At 40.1% G+C, this 19,656-nt stretch overlaps 1 protein-coding gene across 2 annotated transcripts in view; it reads left to right on the top strand.

Moving 5' to 3' along the window:
* Window positions 1-8,123: 8,123 nt before the first annotated feature.
* The window catches only part of RIMKLB (ribosomal modification protein rimK like family member B), a 56,721-nt gene continuing 45,188 nt past the window's right edge, over window positions 8,124-19,656 (top strand). Inside the window, exon 1 of one of the 2 annotated variants that reach the window (XM_075552092.1) lies at window positions 8,124-8,535. The gene's annotated coding sequence lies outside the window, so the exon portion shown is untranslated. Of the gene's footprint in view, window positions 8,536-10,680; window positions 10,876-19,656 lie in introns of those variants that run through there. The other variant, XM_075552093.1, reaches the window with a different exon arrangement.

The raw sequence follows: 19,656 nt of genomic DNA, 5'->3' as shown, positions 1-19,656 counted from the left end.
AATGTTCATTGATCTTTCAGTCTCTGGTGACAGAGACAGATTCAAAGAGTCCTTGCAGCAGCAGTTTGATGTTCACTTCTGTGATTGGACTCAGTGGATGAAATGGCTAGTGAATCAGTTAGGGTTCCCAAGGAGGAAAAGTGAGAGTCTGTGGGGTGGGGCAGGTGCTGCTTTCCTTTCTTTCTTTCATTACTTAGCGCTTTCCCCCCTACTCTTCGGAAGAGAACACAATGCTTTCCCACATTCACTTATTCCATTCTTTCACACACACACCCTCCATTCTTCCCAGCTCAATATAGTTTTAAGACACTCCAGTGGACAGGGAATTAGAAGATCAGAAAATTGTCCCAATGATTTAATCTCATTGCCTCAATCTTCTCTATTGTCAGAAGGGAACTAATGCCATTTGTTCCACCTTACAAGATTGCTTAAGAGTAAAATGAGTTTATAAATGTTGAGTGCTTTAGATGAAAAAAGAGAACATTTTAGAAATGGTTATTTCAGTCTCTTTGAAACACTGTTCTCCAACTTTCATAGATCTCAGAGTAGCTTGGTATGCTGATTAAAAATAAAGATTTATGGCTTTAACTTTGAGCAAGGCTAAAAAAAAATTGCAGATTTGTAGGCTGATTCGAAGGTCAGGGCTGAGTAATCTGCATTGTTAGCAAGCATCCAGGTTATTTCTTCATTTGTAATAGAGAAAAAGAAATCTTAACTCACCACCAGATGCAATCAAATAAGGAAGGGGGAGATCTACTTCACCTCTCCTTCCCAATTAAATCTTTCCCTTCTCTGATTCAGCCAATTTATTGTCTGGCGTTTCTTTCCCCACCCATCCCCCTTTGTATCCAGCATTTTCTTAGCGTAGTTAGAAATGCAGAAATGAAGTGGAGGAAAAGGAGGAGGGGTGTGGGTGGAGAAAGGCTAGATTGGTGTTTAGCTATTCTAACTGCAGAGAGAGACTGCTGTTGTCCAGCTGGTTCTAGCCGGCTAGCTCCAGAAGAGGAAGCAGTGTGGAGAGTTAGATCCATTGCAGCTGCTGCTACTGCTCCTTATGTGCTAGTGTGGGTTTGATATAAGACACCTACCACCTTTTCTGCAGCCACATAAATTTTGCAGTAATCACATTAGATGCCCCACAAAGAACACTATTTTGGGTACTGATAACTACCCTGGATACAGAGATTAAGTTCCTATTTGCAATTCCCAGCATTATTGTTTTGTGGCTTGCCATTTTGATCCCATTTATACTTCACATTCTTCAAATGCAGCATGAAAAAGATTTGTACCAGGTAATGTCTCTGAAAGGCATCGGGGTGCAGCATTGGTTAAAGTGCTTGACTGATGACCCAAAGATGTGAGGTGCTAGCCCCCCAGCTCCTTCCTGGGAGACTCATGGTAAAGTTGGCTTCTGCCAATACTTACAGCCCTGGAAAGCCTACAGGGCCCCAATGTGTTGGAGTCGATTTGGTGACAATGGGTTTTTATCATTTGTGATGATGCTGTCGTCCAGTGCCCTCAAGTCAGTTCAGAGGCTAAGTCAAAAAGTGTCACTAAATAATCATAAACATCGTAAACAAAAATATTAAAATGTGAAGCTACTTGCGCTGTTTTGTTTTTAAAAAAAAATCATTTTCTTGAGGGCTACTACAACTCTTATCAAAATTCTTTCATCCATCCATCCATCCATCCATCCATCCATCCATCCATCCATCCATCGATCCATCGCGTCAGGCACATTTGCACATTTGTTGCCAGAAGCTACTCCTTCTTCTTGACATAGCCTCCATCTAGGTCTACATCCTTCTGAAGGCAGTATTTCTTTCTTTCTTTTTAAACATTTTATTAGAGGCTCATACAACTCTTATCACAATCCATGCATATACATACATCAATTGTATAAAGCACATCTGTACATTCTTTGCTCTAATCATTTTCTTTTCTCTTTTTACATTTTATCAGGGGCTCATACAACTCTTATCACAATCCACACATATACATACATCAATTGTATAAAGCACATCCCTAATCCCTCTGAAAGCATTTGCTCTCCACTTAAGCCCTTTGCATCAGGTCCTTTTTTTTTTTCCCCCTCCCTCCCCGCTCCCCCTCCCTCATGAGCCCTTGATAATCCACAGATTGTTATTTTGTCATCTTGCCCTATCCGGAGTCTCCCTTCCCCTCCCTTCTCTGCCATCCATCTCCCAGGGAGGAGGTCACATGTGGATCCTTGTAATCAGTTCCCCCTTTCCAATCCACTCACCCTCCACTCTCCCAGTATCGCCCCTCACACCCCTGGTCCTGAAGGTATCATCTGCCCTGGATTCCCTGTGCCTCCAGCTCCCATATGCACCAGTGTACAATCGCTGCCCTATCCAGTCCTGCGAGGTAGAATTCGGATCATGGTAGTTGGGGGGAGGAAGCATCCAGGATCTGGGGGAAAGCTGTGTTCTTCATCAGTACTACATCGCACTCTGACTGACCCGTCTCCTCTCCTAAACTTCTCTGTGAGGGGATCTCCAGTGGTCGACACTTGGGCCTTGGGTCTCCACTCTGCACCTCCCCCTTCATTCGGCAGTATTTCTTCTTTAACAGTTTTATTGGTACTTCATCCACATGTCACACAATGCGATAGTTCACTCATATCAAGAACAGTTGTGCAATCATTACCACAATTATAGAACATTTTCTTCTTCCTTTTTAAAATTTATTTTTATTTTATTATTTTTCATTTTATTCTTCTGTGTAGTTTTTATTCATGTAATTACTTTTTTAATTGTGGCAAAATGTACACAACAAAACCTTCTCCAATTGAAGAACGTCTACATGTATAATTCAGTGTAATTGATTATTCGCTTCATATTGCACAACCATTATGATATCCTTTTCCAAATTATTCTACCACCACTAACAAACTTAATGCCACATAAGAAAAATCTCTTCTTCCTTCACCCATGGTAACCACTGGTCAAGTTAGGTTTTTTTCTTACTTTTTTTTAAAGTAGTTTTCTTGATAAAATATTCACATATTGTACACTTCCATACTTAAATTGCTTTTTAAAAGGGTTGTATATACATCATCACATTCAGTTCGAATATATTCCCCCTTCTGCATTCATTGTTTGCCCCCCCAAATCCACACACAAAACCCCCACTCTCTCACCGTGTCCCCAACCACCCCTGTGCCTGATAAACCATTGCATCGTTTATTGTCTCTATGCAGCCACTCCTGTGCTTCACAAACTGGGAAACCCAACAGAAACAATAAACAAAAACGAAACAAAACAGAAGGAGCAAAACAATAATAATATAAAGATGAGAAAGAAGAGACCACCAGGAATTGGAGAAGTGATACCAGGAAGGTAGGGGGAAAGGTGGGGAGATGATAGCAATGATTGGCACATACCCACCTACCCCTCACAGAGGGAGACAAACAACAGACACTGTGGGGAAAGGGAGATAGCTGTCAGTGCAAGATATGAAAATAATAATTAATAATTTATCAAGTGGTCACAAGGTGGATAGGGGAAAGGGAGGAGAGTGGGAAAAAAGAGGACCTTACACCAACGGCTCAAGTAGGAAGTAAATGTTTAGAAAATAATAATGACAACATATGTACAAATATGCTTGATGCAATTGATGTATGGATTGTTATAAGAGCTGTAAGAGCCCCCAATAAAATTATATTTTAATAAAAAATTAATTAGAAAAAGAAGAAAGAAAACAACAAATTGAATTAAAAAGAAAAAAAAGCCAGAGAAAAAATTTCTGTTGTGGACCAAGCAAAGAAAACCTAAGCCTAGCTCCAGTTCAGATTGGGTCAAGAAGGTGGTTAATTATTAAGTATCATATTATACTATAGTTTGATCCACCAAAATCAAGTTTACAATAGTCTATTCATGACAGTAAAGCAGTTTGAGTGATTCCCTTGCCTGTGGCCAGAGGGGATCTGCCAGAGGCTTCATCTGACTAGATGCTCTGCAGATGGGTTCTGTGCTCCCACTGCCCTCCAAGCCTTTTACAAATTGAGCGATCACAATTTAAGCTCTGATACTTTTCCTTCATTTTGTTTGGATTTTGTTGTCATCATCTTTGGATCACACAGGCTAGCGTACTTCTTCAATGTGGACTTAGTTGACACCTCACTTAGATGGCTTTTACATTCAAGTCTTTTAGACCCCAGACACTATTCCAATTGATAGCTGGGAAACAATCTGTTTTCTTCACCACACTTTGCTGTAGCGTCCTTATTTTCAGCGATCTCTTCATGAAGGCAAGTATGGAGCAGGACCATGTTGTTAGAACCAACTTCATGGATTGGGGATAGACTTAAGTGGGAGCCCAGAATTGTCCTGTTTGTCCACATGTTGTGAATGACTCTGGTTTACTTTGGTGGTCATATTATGACAAAAACAAAAACCACCACCAACAAAAACCAACCAAACAAAAGACACACAGAAAAACAAAAGAACCAAAGAAGAAACACCTCACTACTCCACCTGGGGTATAAGGTGATTGCATTGATAACACCAGCAATTAATCCAATGACATAGAATTTAAGGTAGCGTTGACATAAGGCATTTATTCAGTGAGATAGTTAAGGTTTATTGTGCCAACCTGCCGATAAACACATGTGGGAGTTATTGAAGGGTGGAGAGATAAACGGCTCACTGAGCCTCCCCTTTCTAGTTCTCGGGTCTCTTGTTCTTTGATGGTCACACCTGGGTGCAGCTACCTTAGCCAGTTCCGTTTCAGTTGGCAAGGCTCACTTGCTTCAAGACATCCCTGAGGAGAAGCCACATGGTCATGGACCTACCCCGATGCAGCCCTGGGTGCTGGAGCAGCCGTGGAGATCCCTGCCAGCACTGAGATGCTTACACACTCACTGATTCGGTTTTCCTCCTGCAGTCAGCATCATTGAGTGTGTTTTGTGAGATTGAGGAGGACTTTGTAGATTGGTGTCAGACAAATGGACTAATGTTGGACTTATGGACTTGGACAGCACTGGGTGGGGATGCTTTCTTAATGTACACTTACCCTTTATATAAAACACTCTCATATACACGAGTTTCTGTGGATTTGTTTCCCTAGTTGACCTAGAATAACATGCAGGATAGTCCAAATTCCAGCTGTAACCCATGAGTTGTTTTGTACAGATCGGTTTCTCAGTTGATTGAGCTCTGTTTACATTGAGCATGGAGGTTGGTGCTAGGGGAAAATTTCCTATATCATTTCTTATAAGTGAAGATCCTAGCCTATCAGATTAAAACCTGTCATATTAATGCAAAGGGAGCATGGAGGTACTAAATTATGGTGGTTCTGGGGTTTTGAGACCCACTAAGCCAGGGATCCCACCCAAGGTCAAGTAACTGCCATTGCTATAGTCTTGGAGTGGCCATCTGAAGGCAGTATTTTCATCTCAATAACCCTTCTGTAAAGAATTCTACACTTGTATTTATACCATTTAAAAATGGTGGTTTTTGATATCTTAAGACATTCAAATCATGTTCCTTTTCAATGTTAGAGTTGGAGAAACAAAAAGAAGTCTGAAGGGACAAGATCAGGGTTGGAGAGTGGATAAGATAAAGCCAAACAAAAAGCCCACTGCTATCGAGCCAATGTTGACTCATAGTGACCCTTCTAGGACAGGGTAGAACTGCCCCTGTGCATTTCTGTTTATGGGCATAGATAACCCAGTCTTTCTTCCCCAGAGAGGTAGGTGATTTAAAACTGCAGGCCTTCCCTCCAGGGGGACAAACAACAGAAAAGTAGGTGAAGGGAGACAGCAGACGGTGTAAAATATGAAAATAAAAATAATTTAGACATTATCAAGGGTTCACGAGGGTGGCAAGGAGGGAAGGTGGGGGGGGGAGAGGAGCTGATACCTAGGGCTCAAATAGAAAGAAAATGTTTTCGAAATAATGATGGCATCATATGTTTAAATGTGCTTGATACAATTGGTGTATAGCTTGGGATAAGGGCTTTAAGAGCCCCCAATAAAATTATTTGTTAAACAAAAGAAAAAACTGCTGACCTTGTGGAATGCAGCCTAATGTATAACCACCAACTACAAAGGGCTCCTGTCGGGTGGGTACCAAAAAAATCCCCAACAAATTCAATCCATCTTGTTGAGGGCTTTCCTCCTTCTCTGACCCTATACTTTACCAAAGGAACTGTGTCAGGTAACAGTGGGATTCCCAACCACAGGTGGTCAGCACAAACCACCAGCCACTTGATGGAGCAAGTGGAGGACATCTCTCTGATAAAGATCTGTGCCCTTGGAAGGCCTATACAGGGCTGGGTCAGATCAAGTAGATAGCAGTGCTTTTTGTTTTGGTTTGTCATGCTTTACCTAAAACCTGCTCCCTAGGAAGATGGATGAGGTGGCCCCTGCCATCAAGATTTATAGTTCTGGCAACCCTATAAAGGGGTTGTACACATTGGGCTTCTAACTGCAAGGTCAGCAGTGTGAAGCCACCAGCCATTCTTTGGGTGAAAGACAAGGCTTTCTACTCCATAAAGTTAATCTTGGAAACCCACCGGGGCCAGTTTTACTGTGTCCTATGAATAGGAGAGTCGCTACGAGTCAGCATAGACTTGATGGCAGTGAGCTTGTTTGGTTTTTAATGAGTTCAAATCAACCCGAAGACCTTGGGTTTGGTTCTATTTATCAAACTTGATGTCCTTCTCTAGGTCCCTCCTGAAAACATATCCAAAAGTGAGCGAAACACTATCTTTGGCTGTAATTTTTACAAGATACTAAGAATAATTATTAATTAAGGGACCGGGCAGTGTAACACCCCAGCCAAGTAGGCAAGTATTTTATCCTCACTTAAGGTTGAGCAAATAAAGGTACAGAGAGGTAACTTGCTTTCGAATATAACATAATAGTGGAACCAGAAATCCAACCCAGGCAGTTGGTTTCCCAAGTTATCACCTGAGGTATCGCTATAGTTCTTAAAAGATAATCATTCCTCAGAGGGAAATCCAGCTAAAAAGCAGGCTGATGAAATCTGGGCAACAATGCAGATGTGGAAGCGGATTGAGAAAGGAGGGCTGGAAAGTTGTTGCCTAAGGCAACTGCCAAGAGAAACTGGTTAGCATTTCAGGTTAACTTATCTGGGTGGGACCTGATAGTATGGATTGACAGAAGTTATTTGGAAATTCGTCTTTCAAGTAAGGTCAGCAGGCCATCTGTTGCCTTTCTTCCTCATCTAGAAAAATTTATCACAATAGTAATGTAGTTGAGCTTATTCACCTTCTTAGCCATCCTGGGAATCTGATTTCACCTTACTTTTATCTTAAGTTTTAATAATGTACACAATGTAAGACTAATAAAGACTAAGAGGAAGTGAAGTACCTCGCCGAGCTGCGTATGTTTAAAGACTCACAAAGTCGATGATGTTTTAAAATTTGCCTCACATCTAGGCATTGTGTTTACTCCTTCATCGATATTTAGGGTGCTCAAGCATTTTGTTCCCGAATTTTCACCTCCTGGAGAGGAGAAACCAAGGTAAGGGGTTGTAGGCGGCGGCTGGCAGAAAGGCCGGGCGGGCGCAGGTCTGGGGGCGCAGAGGCATGGACAAGGCGGACTGCCCCCGCGAGGTTTGGTGGGCTCGCCGGTGAGGTTTAAAGGACGGATGAATGGACCCCAAGGAGGGAAACGTGCTGGCTGGTGGGTGCACAACGACAGGGACTCATCTCGTGGTTTCGCGTTGGGGCACAAACGTCGCCCACCCCCCTACCCGTTTCCCTTTCACAGGGAGGACGGTTTGCGAGCGGGTGGGAAGCGCGTCCTCGGAGAGCTCTCGCGCTCCACGCCCCTCTAGTCGCGCGCGCTCCATCCCCTTCCTCCAGCCCCGCAGGCCGACGAGGGTTGAGAGCGCCGACCGGCACCGGGGAGAATGGGTCTAGCTCGGGGGTGCAGATGGACGCGCGCCGGTGGATTCCAGAGCGGACTGAGCTCCAGAGCCCGCCGGTCGCGCCGGGGGGCGGGGCCGTGGCGCCTGGTGGGCGGGGCAGTGGAGCCGGGGGGCGGGGCCGTGGCGCGCGCTGATCCGCACGCGGCCGAGCGGCGCGCGGCGCCTCGGGCTAGAGAACGCGCGGCGGCCTCCGCCGGCGTCGCGCGCGCTGTGTGTGAGAGAGGGGTCGTGCGCGCGCGCGCGGGCGAGAGGGAGAGACAGGCGAGTTAGAGCGTGAGGGAGCGAGGGGCGGCTGGGTGTGAGTGTCTGTGGGAGTGAGTGAGTGAGTGAGCGTGTGTGTGTCTGTCTGGGTCTGTGTGCGCGTGTGTTTGGGAGGAGGCGTGAGGGAGAGGCAGCCTGACCTCGAGGCTGTGAGAAAGTGGGCAAGTGTGCGGAGAGCCCCCCGGCCTGGCTGCGGAGCCCCGGTCGCCGGAGGAGAAAGGAGGCGGCTCCCCGCGGCATCCCGACTGCCCCCGCCCCTCAGCCTTGTCCGCTCCTCCGACTTCCAGCCGGTCCCTCGGAGGCCCCAGCCGGACTCTGTGGGCCGAGAGCGAGGGAGGAGCCGCCGAGCCAGGTGAGCGGGCTGTCCGCTGTCCGCTGCCCGCTCCTCGGTCGGGGCGTGAGGCGAGAGCAGCCGAATGGATCCCGCCCACGAGCGGGGGGCCTCGGCCCGGGGAGGGGAGAGGCCGTGCGCGCCCGGGGTCGGCGCTGCTGGAGGCCGGTGGTCGGCGCGGGAGGCGGCGGGGGGCGCGCCCGCGCGGGGCTCGGCGAGAGCGCGGGGAGGCGGTCGGTAATGCGCGGAGGGTGTGCCGGGGGCTGTGTGGAGGGCGGCGGCGGCGGCGGCGGCGACCTCGGGCGTGAAAGAAGTATGGTTCCCGCCGGCGGGGAGGATGCGGTGGGAACCCGGGAATGCTTGTTGGTTAGCCCCTGCTAACCTGTCGGCCGGAGCGCGGTCGTCTCAACCGTCCCTGCTTCCCTCGGACAAATCCCCGTGGTGTGGCCGAGGCAGCAGGAGAATGTGTGCTGCCTGCAGCTGCGCGGTTTTGAATTCCAGGGCTTGGTTTGCCTTTGCTCTTGTTTTTGTCCTCCTCAAGCGTAAATTCTGGAATCTGAGCTTCATCCCCTTTTCTCCCTTTTAACGACCCTCCGAGTAAGACTGCGGAGGGTCAACCAGGATCGCTTTCCTTGTCTGGTTTCTTTCTTTCCTTTCTTTTTTGTAAGGATCTGACCGTGGTGCCAATAGGACCCCACTTCCCCTTAGAAGAAGAAAAAAAGTTAAGGGGTGATAACTTTCTCCTTCTTAACATTATCCAGTGATCCTTGTCTCTGACATCTGATTTGTAAGTCCAGTATTGGAGCCCATGTGTTTATGTGTAGAGTGAGGTGTTAATTTTATGCTATGAATGGGGTTATTGTAGTAAGCGCCTTGGCTTGAGTGTAAGTAACTTTGATGCAGATTCTTCCAATGTTCTCTGATTTCCCCCTTTAATTGCATCAACTGTTCCCACGTCTTTGTAGAGTTGAGATAAATTTGAAATCTGCATGGAAAGTATCTGGGCACCCGCATATGGGCAATTTGTCTTATTTGTAGACTTAACAATTTATATACATTCTTAATTAGTAACTATGCCAGGAAGCTTCATAGAAAAACGAGATTGAAAGCCCCCTTTGTATTAACTGATGTATAAACTCCATTTTTCTCTCAACACCGAGTAGGGTAAAGTTCATTCCTTCTGTTAGCCTTTAAAGCAATATCTTAAAAACAATTCCATTTTAGAATACTTTAATGATACTCATTTGCTAAAAAAAAAAAACATTCTCCAAATTCCCAGCGTGGAGAGTCAACCTTTATCTTCTAAATTTTGGTATGTGAACTTGTGATGAAAAATTCAGTCATAATTAAATTTGTTTTCTAAGGGTTACTATGTGTTACTTAGTGTGTCAAAGGAGAGAAGACCTATTTTGTTTTGAGACAGTCTTATATTATTCCTTTCTATCTTGGTTAGTTCTATTTAATTTCCTTCTTTCATGTCATTGATTTAGTTGTTAGTTTGGCAACATGGCTGTTGATGTTTTTATCTTTCTCTGTCTCCCTTTTTTCTCTCTTGTCTTCTTTTACCCCCACCAGGTGCTGGAGTCTGCTTGTCAGGGAGGGGGGCAGTCTGTGATTCTGAGGAAAGAGAACCAAGAAGGGGAACAGCAAATTCAATCACATACACTCCTCCAGTGAAAAGCCACCTTGCCTTTCCCACTCCCCTCCCTCCCAGTATCTAACTTTTATCTTAGACAGTTGACTACCAGCTAAAACACCTATCTTAATTTCTAGTGGATAGCTTCTTTATTTTCCTCTTGTTTACTCAGAATCCTTATCACATATACTTGCTTCAAATAGTAGCATCAACGGGCGTGGAGAAGGTATCAACAAGAAATTATCCTTTTTTCCCCTTTTTCCCCTGCTCATTCAGTTGCTTTTCCTCTCCTGAGGGAAATCACAAGTAAAACTTACCACTTCGTAGCCCCATTGATGAGAAACACACTAAGTGGACATTGTTATTTCTATGACATACATATCAACCAAGCCTCAGGCATTTGCTGGCCACAAGGAGAAACTCTCCCAAATATCCCTGTTTCCCAATTTGCATCCACCTGGGATTTGCTGCTGGGGTAAGTCACTAGATGGATTTCGTAAAACTCCCCTCCCTGTGAGCCAACATGAACACAGGAAAGGGCCAGGGGAAGAGGACAGAGCAGATCGAGTTATTTCACACTTTGGGAAGCAGGAATAGCTTTTGTCAACTTCCTCTGGGGAGCAGGCATAGAGACCTAAACTGATTGAAAATGGGTGGAGGAAGAACTTCTATGCCCACGAACAACATGTGAAGAGTGAGAGAAAACCAAACATAAAGTAAGGAGGGTGAGTTATATTGTATGTTGCTTGCTGACAACTGTTTTGGGGGCACTTAAGTGATGTGAATTTGTAGAGACTTGATTTTTTGGCAGGTTAGTTTATAAAGAGTAAGAGGGATTAAGACAAAAACATGTGAGAAAAGAGATTTTTGAAACTGTGATAGCCATTTTAAAATCTTAGGGAGGAGGAGATTGTGATGGAAACAATGAAAAAGTTCCCTGCCACACACAAATGTTAGCTGTACTGGCATGTGCAGTTACTTTAGCAGAGGTGGAGCAGGAAGGCTAGGTACAGATTTGGGGAAATTGTATTTTGTTATGTGGAATTTTTCCTGCTTCTCATATTTAAAGGGTTGTTAGGAAATAATATATAGTACTTCTCATAATACCTGAACAGAATATTTTGGATTCATATGCCACAAATATCTGTGTATTTGCTGGGTTTGAAGAAAAGAAGGACAAATTTTCTGACTTCATGGTAATTAATGCTATGGTATTCTTTTTCATGTTTTCCTTTCCCATGTTTTTTTTTATCCTGTCAAAATTGGTCTGGAGGACAAAAGCCAAAGAACTAGCCAGCTCTACTCTGAGAGGTGGTCTGTAGTGAACTGACTGCTTTTCCCTCCCCTTAACTGTGTGTATGTGTGTTTCAAAACTCTGTGTGTGTGTGTGTGTGTATACTAAAACTGTCAGGGTCATTTGTGTGATGATGAGAAATATCACTGAGCTTGATTTTATTTTTGATTTTTTTGATTTTTTTTGATTTTATTTTTTTAAAGAGAGACTGAAGGAAGATTTTTGATAACTACACTATGACCTCACTGATTGCTACATATACTTCTGCCTGGATATTTAATATTAAAAATAACTGGTTATTTGATACAGTACAATAAATTTTTAAAAATAGCTCCTATTTCTTCGCTGTATTAGTTGTTTGTTGGCCACTAGAAGTAATAACAGGTAATAAAAGATGGTTTCTGTCTTCATGGAGTGTATAATGGGACTGATTTCATTGACCTCTGTACTTTTCATCTGTCAGTAAGTCCTCCCAGCATTGTCTGAAGGAGTCTACTAGATGTTGATGAAATATGAACCAGTTGATGAATTGGAAAATCCCAAATCTATATAAGTATTGATGTCTATTGTTTTTTATTACTTCTTTCAAAAGTGATGACATCACCACATTGTGTTATAACTAATAGTCCAGGGTATTTCTACCCAACTTTAAATTAATTACTTTGTATAGCTCCTTACATGCCTTACCATTTGTCATAGGGTCTCCCTCCCCTTCCCGTTTAGAAATAGAACTCCAAAAAAGAACATGGGGTTGCTGTGTGTGTGTGATCAAACCACTTCTGTGTTATTGCTCTGCTGTTCCATCTTGGCAGCATTTCAGACTTTGATGTTTTATCAGAAAACTACATCCTGGAAGTTCATCCAGGTTTGCACTAATAGGTTTGGCATTCTCAGTTGTTAGTTTACTCTTTTGATACGTAATTTGGTTAGCTATATCTATAAAATTTGGGGCATGAATAAATTAATAGCTTTCTAGCACATTACTTTGAAGAAATGTCTAGGAAAAAAATTTGGGAGGGAGGATACATTCATCATGATAAACAGTGATAACCTTTGAGCTGTACTGTGCATTGTATCTCGGACTTTTTTTCTCTCATTTTGTGCTATGTTTCTGTGATATTTTGATGTAAATTTCTTCTGCTAAGTGAAATTATTAGAAATATATATTCCAGAGACACCTCCCCCCGCTTAAGAAAAGTTTAATAGGTCATCTATAACAGTCAAGTTTGGAAATTCATTAGTATGTAAGCTTCTAGGTGCTACAGTAGGCTCAAACATGAGAACAGTTGTGAGGATGGCTCAAGATTGGGCAGTGTTTTCATTCTGTTGTATATAGGCTTCTTATGAGTTGAACTAACAACTCAACAGGTTTCTAAGATAACACTTTAAAAATTTGTTTTATTGCCCTTGGCCCTTTAGTAGAAATATGTAAAATAAACAGAATTATGATACTTTAATATCAGATCATTTTACCCCTGTGGGGACTGGCTAAGTTTTGTTTACTATAGAACCTTTAGATACAGAGTAGGTATTCAAATATAAATTTAAAACCTTGCTTAAAGGAATGCTTAGTCTTGTGTATTGAGCAGTTCTCGTAGATTATTAGCTAATCTGGATTGTGATTAATTTTTCACTTAGAACAATTTGCTTTTTATTTGACTTCGAACAATATCCTTATAAATCTTTCTCACAGATATGAAAATAAATGTAAAGTAAAATTACCTTAAATGAGAAAAGGTAAAGAGAAAGTCCCACTCCATAAAAACTCGGTCCTCCTGTTTACTGCCATATGTAAACTTTGGTGACAAGGGGATTATTTTCTATAACTTTTGAGCAAGATATGCTGGATAGTATATTTGCTAAGATAATGTTCAGTGGCATATGAAGGGACTTCATAAAATTCTTGGAAAAATGAATTAAAAATGCAAATGAAAAGTACTGGAGTCAAAAACAAAACTACTGGAGTCTTCAACAAGTTTGTAGAAGTGGGGAGGGGAGTTGATAGTATTGATTTTATAGGCCCACCTGATTGGAATGAACAACTGAACTGTATGGGAAAGGATATATTGGAATGAGTAAGACATGCCAATAAAAATATTTTTTTTAAGTTTTGTGGAAATTTTCCAATATCTTTAAATTTCATTTTTCAACATTAATTTCACTGATTTTAATGCACTTTTGTATCAGTCATTTAATCCATCCATAAAGAATTGAGTCTTGGGGTTTTAACCATGACAATGCCATCCCTTTTACAGTGTTAACTGCAGAAAAATAGGTGCCTATTAAAGATTTTTCATGAAACAAAAAGAAGCCGGTAGGAGTCAAAGCAAGACTATGATGTGGATGCCCAATGATTTTATATCAAACCACTCACAAAATTGCTTTTGCTTGATGAGAGGAATGAGCAGTACCATTGTCATGATAGAGAAAGGACTCTCTGGTGAAGCTTTCCTGGCATTTTTCTGCCAAAGCTGTGTTAACTTTCTCAAAAGCCTCATAATCAGATGTTACCATGTTTTCGCCCTCCAGAAAGTATAACACGCAAAATACCTGGAGTGTCCCCAAAAAACTATTTCCTTGACCTTTTGTTTTGATTAGTCTGTGTTTTCTTTGGCTGGGCCACTAATACTTCTTGGTAGTCATTGCTTTTTGCTCTGTTTTTAGGACTCTACTAGTTAAAGCCATATTTCATTTCCTGTTAACATTTCTTCAAAAAAAAATGTTTCAGGATCTTGATTCCCCTGGTTTAAAATTTCCACCCAAAGTTACTCATTTGTCAACAGTTGTGCTAAATTCTGGGCACAAAAGTTTTTGTATTCAGGAAAGCTTTTTCTAATTTTTCAGTTATAATTGTGTAAGCTGAATCAATTGCCATGTCTGTGGTTGTTGGCTATAGTTTCTATTAATCATTAGTCTTTACTTAAGACATCAATAAGATCAATTTTTTTCTCCTTTGCAAATTGATGTGGATAGTCCTGCGGCTGGTGGGCTTTATCTTCAACATTGTCTTGTCCTTAAAATGAGTTACCTGTATGTAAACTAGCTAATTTCTTTTGGCTATTGTCCCCATAAGATTTGTAATGCACTTGTGGTTTCACTTTTCTTTCACTTGAGCTTCACCATAACTTTGATGTTTGTCTTGCTTCAATTGTAGCTAAAGTCATATTGCTCTGGTAGTGGCCTTTTTCTCCCCCCCCTCCCCTCCCCCCCCCCCACACATTGATATGTTGTCTCAAGCTAGAGATCCTGTTTAGACACAAGAAGTTAGGACAGCTTTACCATGGTGCAGAAAAAAAGGAAATTAAATTCAAACGGTGTGAGTTTATACACATTTTTCATGAACTTTTTGGAAGATTCCTTGTATAATAGAATGATCAAATATTGACGTAACATTAGACACTTCATGTATGGATTGTGCTAAGAGTTGTATGAGCCCCAATAAAATGATTATAATAAAATTAGACGCTTCTTACACACATAAGAGATTGTAGGCAGCCCAGGCCATGACTGTAGTTATCAGGAGTTACATTCCTTACAGTAGCTAGACATTGTTTACTTAGACATTGTTGCCCTCCCTCATCATCTAGATAATTGCTTGGGTCATAGTCATTATAACATCCACATTCCAAGTAACAGGTGAGAGTGGGGAATTGCCAAGGAAGAGTACAGCTCTCTGAACACAATGTAGTAAAGTAGTCCACATTTATCCTCAAGAAGATTTGGAGAATACAGCTTTTAAATACCTATGGCATGATATGTAGCTAAGTATCAAATATCTTTAGAGTACTATGGAAGAAGTAGAAAAGGGTTATTAAGAGACAACTGATAATCTTATATAGTCTGTGAAGTCTATACTGTACCACCTTTAAATTGTGTGCTTTTAAGTTAACTTATCTCTGTAGTAACTTCATTAGTGAAAGCTAATACCTCAGATTTTATGAAGAGAGTTAAAAAGATTGAAAAAAATGTAACTAAACTTTAATAACGTATCTGACACTCATCATGCAAAATGAGGCTCTTTAGAATTCTCTTTGATGATTTCTTTAGATATAGTAGAAAGAAAGAAAACAGAGAAGCTAAACCTCAATCCTGATTCTAAGATAGTTGTACTGCAGGTGGATCTTTTAAACGGATAGAATGTATTTCTGCACTCACAGAATATTGTGTACAGATTTAATGAGAAAGTGTATGGATATGTTTTGTAAAATGTAAACAAACACTTTTAACCTCTTACCTATATTCCTTGGTCCAGATGTCTTCATTGCAAGAGGAATAGTCTGTAGGCGCTATATTTATATTCTTAAGTATAACCTTTCCTTACTTCATCACCTTTTATGGCTTTTGTGTAAATGTGGGTACTATAAACTTGGGGGGATAATTTCATTATCCCTTTAAAAAAATTACTGCCATCAAGTTAATTCCGACTCTTAGTGATCCCTACAGGACAGGGTAGAACTGTCCTGTGGGTTTCAGAGACTAAATCTTTGTGGGAGTAGAAAGCTACATTTCTCTCCTGAAAAGCCGTTAGTGTTATTGAGAGGTCAGTCTGTAACCCACTACGCAACCAAGGCTTCTCAGTATCTTTTCATTCCACGTACTTTTCAAGGTTTTTTCAACTCACATTTTGCCATCATTTTTCTTTCATCTTTTGATAGGCGTCCCTATTGTTTGTGTAGAAAACTGATGTATTCCTCTTTTTTACCCCAGTCATGTATACAAATTGTATACAACTTTAAAATATTTATATATTTGTATCACAATTGAATGAGTTATCAGAAATAGAGTAAGAGTGTATGTGCCATGGAAACTTTAACAAAATATATATTTGATATGTTTCTTTTTTAATGGTAAAATATATATAATCAGTTGGCACTTTAACCACGTTTACATGTATAATTCAATTCAGTGATATTAATTATACTCATGTTGTGCAACCATCACACTGATCATTTCTAAAGAATTTTTAAAAGCAAAAACCTTTAAGCAGAAATTCTTCCTTATTATACTATACCCCCTCCAAGAAACGTTGCTTTTATGGCTTAGCCTATTCTCGATTATTGTGTTTAAGTAGGGTCGTATGATATTTGTTCTTTTGTGTTTGATTTATTGTACTCAATGTGTTAAGTGACATTTTTGTTAAAGGATAGATTTTTTGATGAATTAACAAGGAACAATCATTTAATGGGGACCATAATTTGCAGGTAATGGGCTAACTAAATAGGCTTAACACTCAATTATTATTTGGTTCGTTTTGGACTCTTCTGGAATTTTTCTTGATCATCTTATCCTTTCATTCCCTGTACTTTTAGTAAGATTTACAACATTTTTTGTTTGTTTTAAGCAAGTAGCTGGCTATCTTGTTAATGGTTTTGTCTCTAGAACTTACTCATTCTCCTTATTTCTGTAGCAGTAATTGAGTTCTTCTTCTGATACAGACTGTGGGATAGCGCCAGGGAAAGAAAAGGGAGACAGTCCAGATAATCATATTTTTGCTATATTTTATTACAGTATTTGAGATAATTACCAGCTTTAGGACTCATTGAGAAAATGTTTAATACATTCAGTCCTTGAGTAAAACTTGAAGTGTTATAAAGTTGGTGTTAAGAGGTGCAAGTTCTTTAATTAATAGATGAATGATTTGGAAAGAGACTCTTGGAACCTAGAAAATTGATAGAAATTTAGGCTATGCTATACTACCTATTTAAAAAGTATTGGTGACTTATTTTGGTTACTGAATTCATGAAAATGAAATTAATTAAATTATGTAAATTTATTGTGATAATGTCTAAAAAAACATTTGCCAATTCCACAATTTTTACATGGATAATTAGTGGCATTCTGTGACATAATGTTCATTATGCTGTTCAGTCATTACCCCTATCTTTTCCATTAATTAACAGTGCCACCTCCAACTGCAAGCAGTCTGTCTGCTCCACCTACCTCTGGTAACTACTAATGAGGTTTGATCTCTGTACATTTGCCTATTGCACCTGAGCAAGTAAGGTCATACAGTATTTGCCCTTTTGTAACTGATTTATTATACTCAGTATAATGCTATAGCATGTATCAGGACTTTCTCTTTTTGACTAAGTAATACCAGTAGCTATATCTCTCTTGATTTAGGCTCTAATCTTCCACTAGACTTGAGAAACTGTTGGTAAATCTCTAATCTCTTTTAACTCCAGTTTCATAACCTGTAAAAATTATGACTAAAGTTTGAGATAACAAACATGCTTGGTTATCTCAGTATCTGAATATTGATATAACATATAATCTAGAATTATTTGATTCTGAGGATACAAAGTCAAGAAAGCATAATTCTTAACTGCAATATGATTAAATTTTAGTGGGAAAATAACCCAGGACATTTTCTAATTTGAATAATAAAAATAAAAGGAAAAATATGTTGATGGCCATCTGAATGTGTGTTGACCTTTGTTTGAGAAACACTGACTTTAGCTAATTTTATTTTATAGCTTTCAGTTATAATTTGAAGTTATCCTTATAAGTATAATCACTTTAAAAATGATCATTTTCGCAAAACCAAACGTTAAGAATTTGTCCAATGACAATGGTAGGTCCTTGTTAGCTGAGCAAAAAACACCCTGAATTATAGTATAGTGTGATAATGGCTACATTGTGTATATAATATAATGTAGGCTCATAGAGAAAGGATGACGTCAGGAGTCAGGGAAAGCTTAACAGATGTTTTAGCATTTGCGCCCAGAGTTCAGTAGGTAGGTAGTTCTTTTAGTTTCATTTATTCTCGACAATTTATTATTTTTAAAATCTGTTTGTGTTTTGGTGAGAGTTTACATATCAAATTAGGTACCTATTTTTCTAAAAAATTTTAGTCACCTTATATGTTTCCCGCCTCTTTGTCCATGAGAGAATACAGTGTGTTCAGAAAACTAGAAGTGAGAGATAATCGAGAGTAGATTAATTTGAAGGCTTTTATAGAATTCTGTATGTCCTGGAGATGGAGAGAAGAAAAGTCAAATGTTATTTAGGAGATGCAAGTGTGTGTATAACTAGAAAGGCGTAGATAAAAGTCATCAGTACCCAGATTTCTGGATAAGTGCCTTACTGAATTTATTGTGATGGGAACTAATGGTATGAAAGCAGACATGAGAATATGTGTATACATATGTGTGTGTGTATAATTTACATTCTCAATTTGTAGCAATACTGGTGGTATTTAGTTAATGATATCTTGTTATTGGGTCCGAAATTCCATGGAGTGCTCCAATTTGCAAAGACATAAAAAAAATATTTGATGGGTAAGTGATACATCAAGCATCAGTGGTACCTGTTGAAACTTGGGTCAGGGTGAACAAGAGGGGCTCTCAAAATGAAGTCCTGCAGATAAAAGTATAAAAGAGGAGCAGTGAAGAGTAAAGGGTCCAAGACAATGCTGTGAAGGAATGCCTAGAATTCTTATATAGCTTTTATATAAATTCTTTTACCCACAGATTCATTCTGCTTTGTTTTTCATCCAAGAGTTAATGATATTGAAAATGTGAGGGGATAGCAAAAAGTGTGTGGAAAATTCCATGATCTCTTAGTCCCATTTTTCCATGAGCCTTTTGAAGCCCCTTGTGTATGTCTGGTATTGTCAAATGTGTAAAGAATGTTTTTTTTTTTTTTTACTTCTCCAACCTTTATCTTTTTATGTCTTTGTATTCAAAGTCATATGCTATGTTTAATTTAGGGGGAAAAGAAACAAAAAACCTTTCCTAATAGTAAATGGTATTTAATAGTTCAAAATGGTAGATTATGATTTTGGGTTTTTTCCCCAGTACAATAATTACTATTAGGGAGGGACCACACTCAAAAAGGAAGCAGAGTGAAAAGGTACTTTCAGGCTTTCCTTTTAACTTTTCATGTTGTTCTGTGATGTGATGCCAATCTTTTCACTTTCTAAATTGTCCTACAGGAAAGACTAGATCAGTTTAAAAAAAAAGACTAGATTGGTTTGTCCTTTGGAGAATTTAAATTTGTGATGTATTGGCTAGTTTTGTCTCTAAATGCTGTGCTTTTCCTTTGGTTATAAAGTACAGAAACTTGACCTGGTAAGAAAAAGAAAGCCAAGTTTTAGATCCTAGGAATATTAATATTCTCTAAGGTAGAAAAACGAGTTATCTCTACGGGAATTAACTCCAAAATTTGAGGGAGTAGCTAAAATAATATTCACTAAGGTAAAATGTAAGAA

This window comes from Tenrec ecaudatus, chromosome 6, assembly GCF_050624435.1.
Source record: "Tenrec ecaudatus isolate mTenEca1 chromosome 6, mTenEca1.hap1, whole genome shotgun sequence".
Lineage (NCBI taxonomy): Eukaryota > Metazoa > Chordata > Mammalia > Afrosoricida > Tenrecidae > Tenrec > Tenrec ecaudatus.
This window is presented reverse-complemented; position numbering and strand designations above follow the sequence as displayed.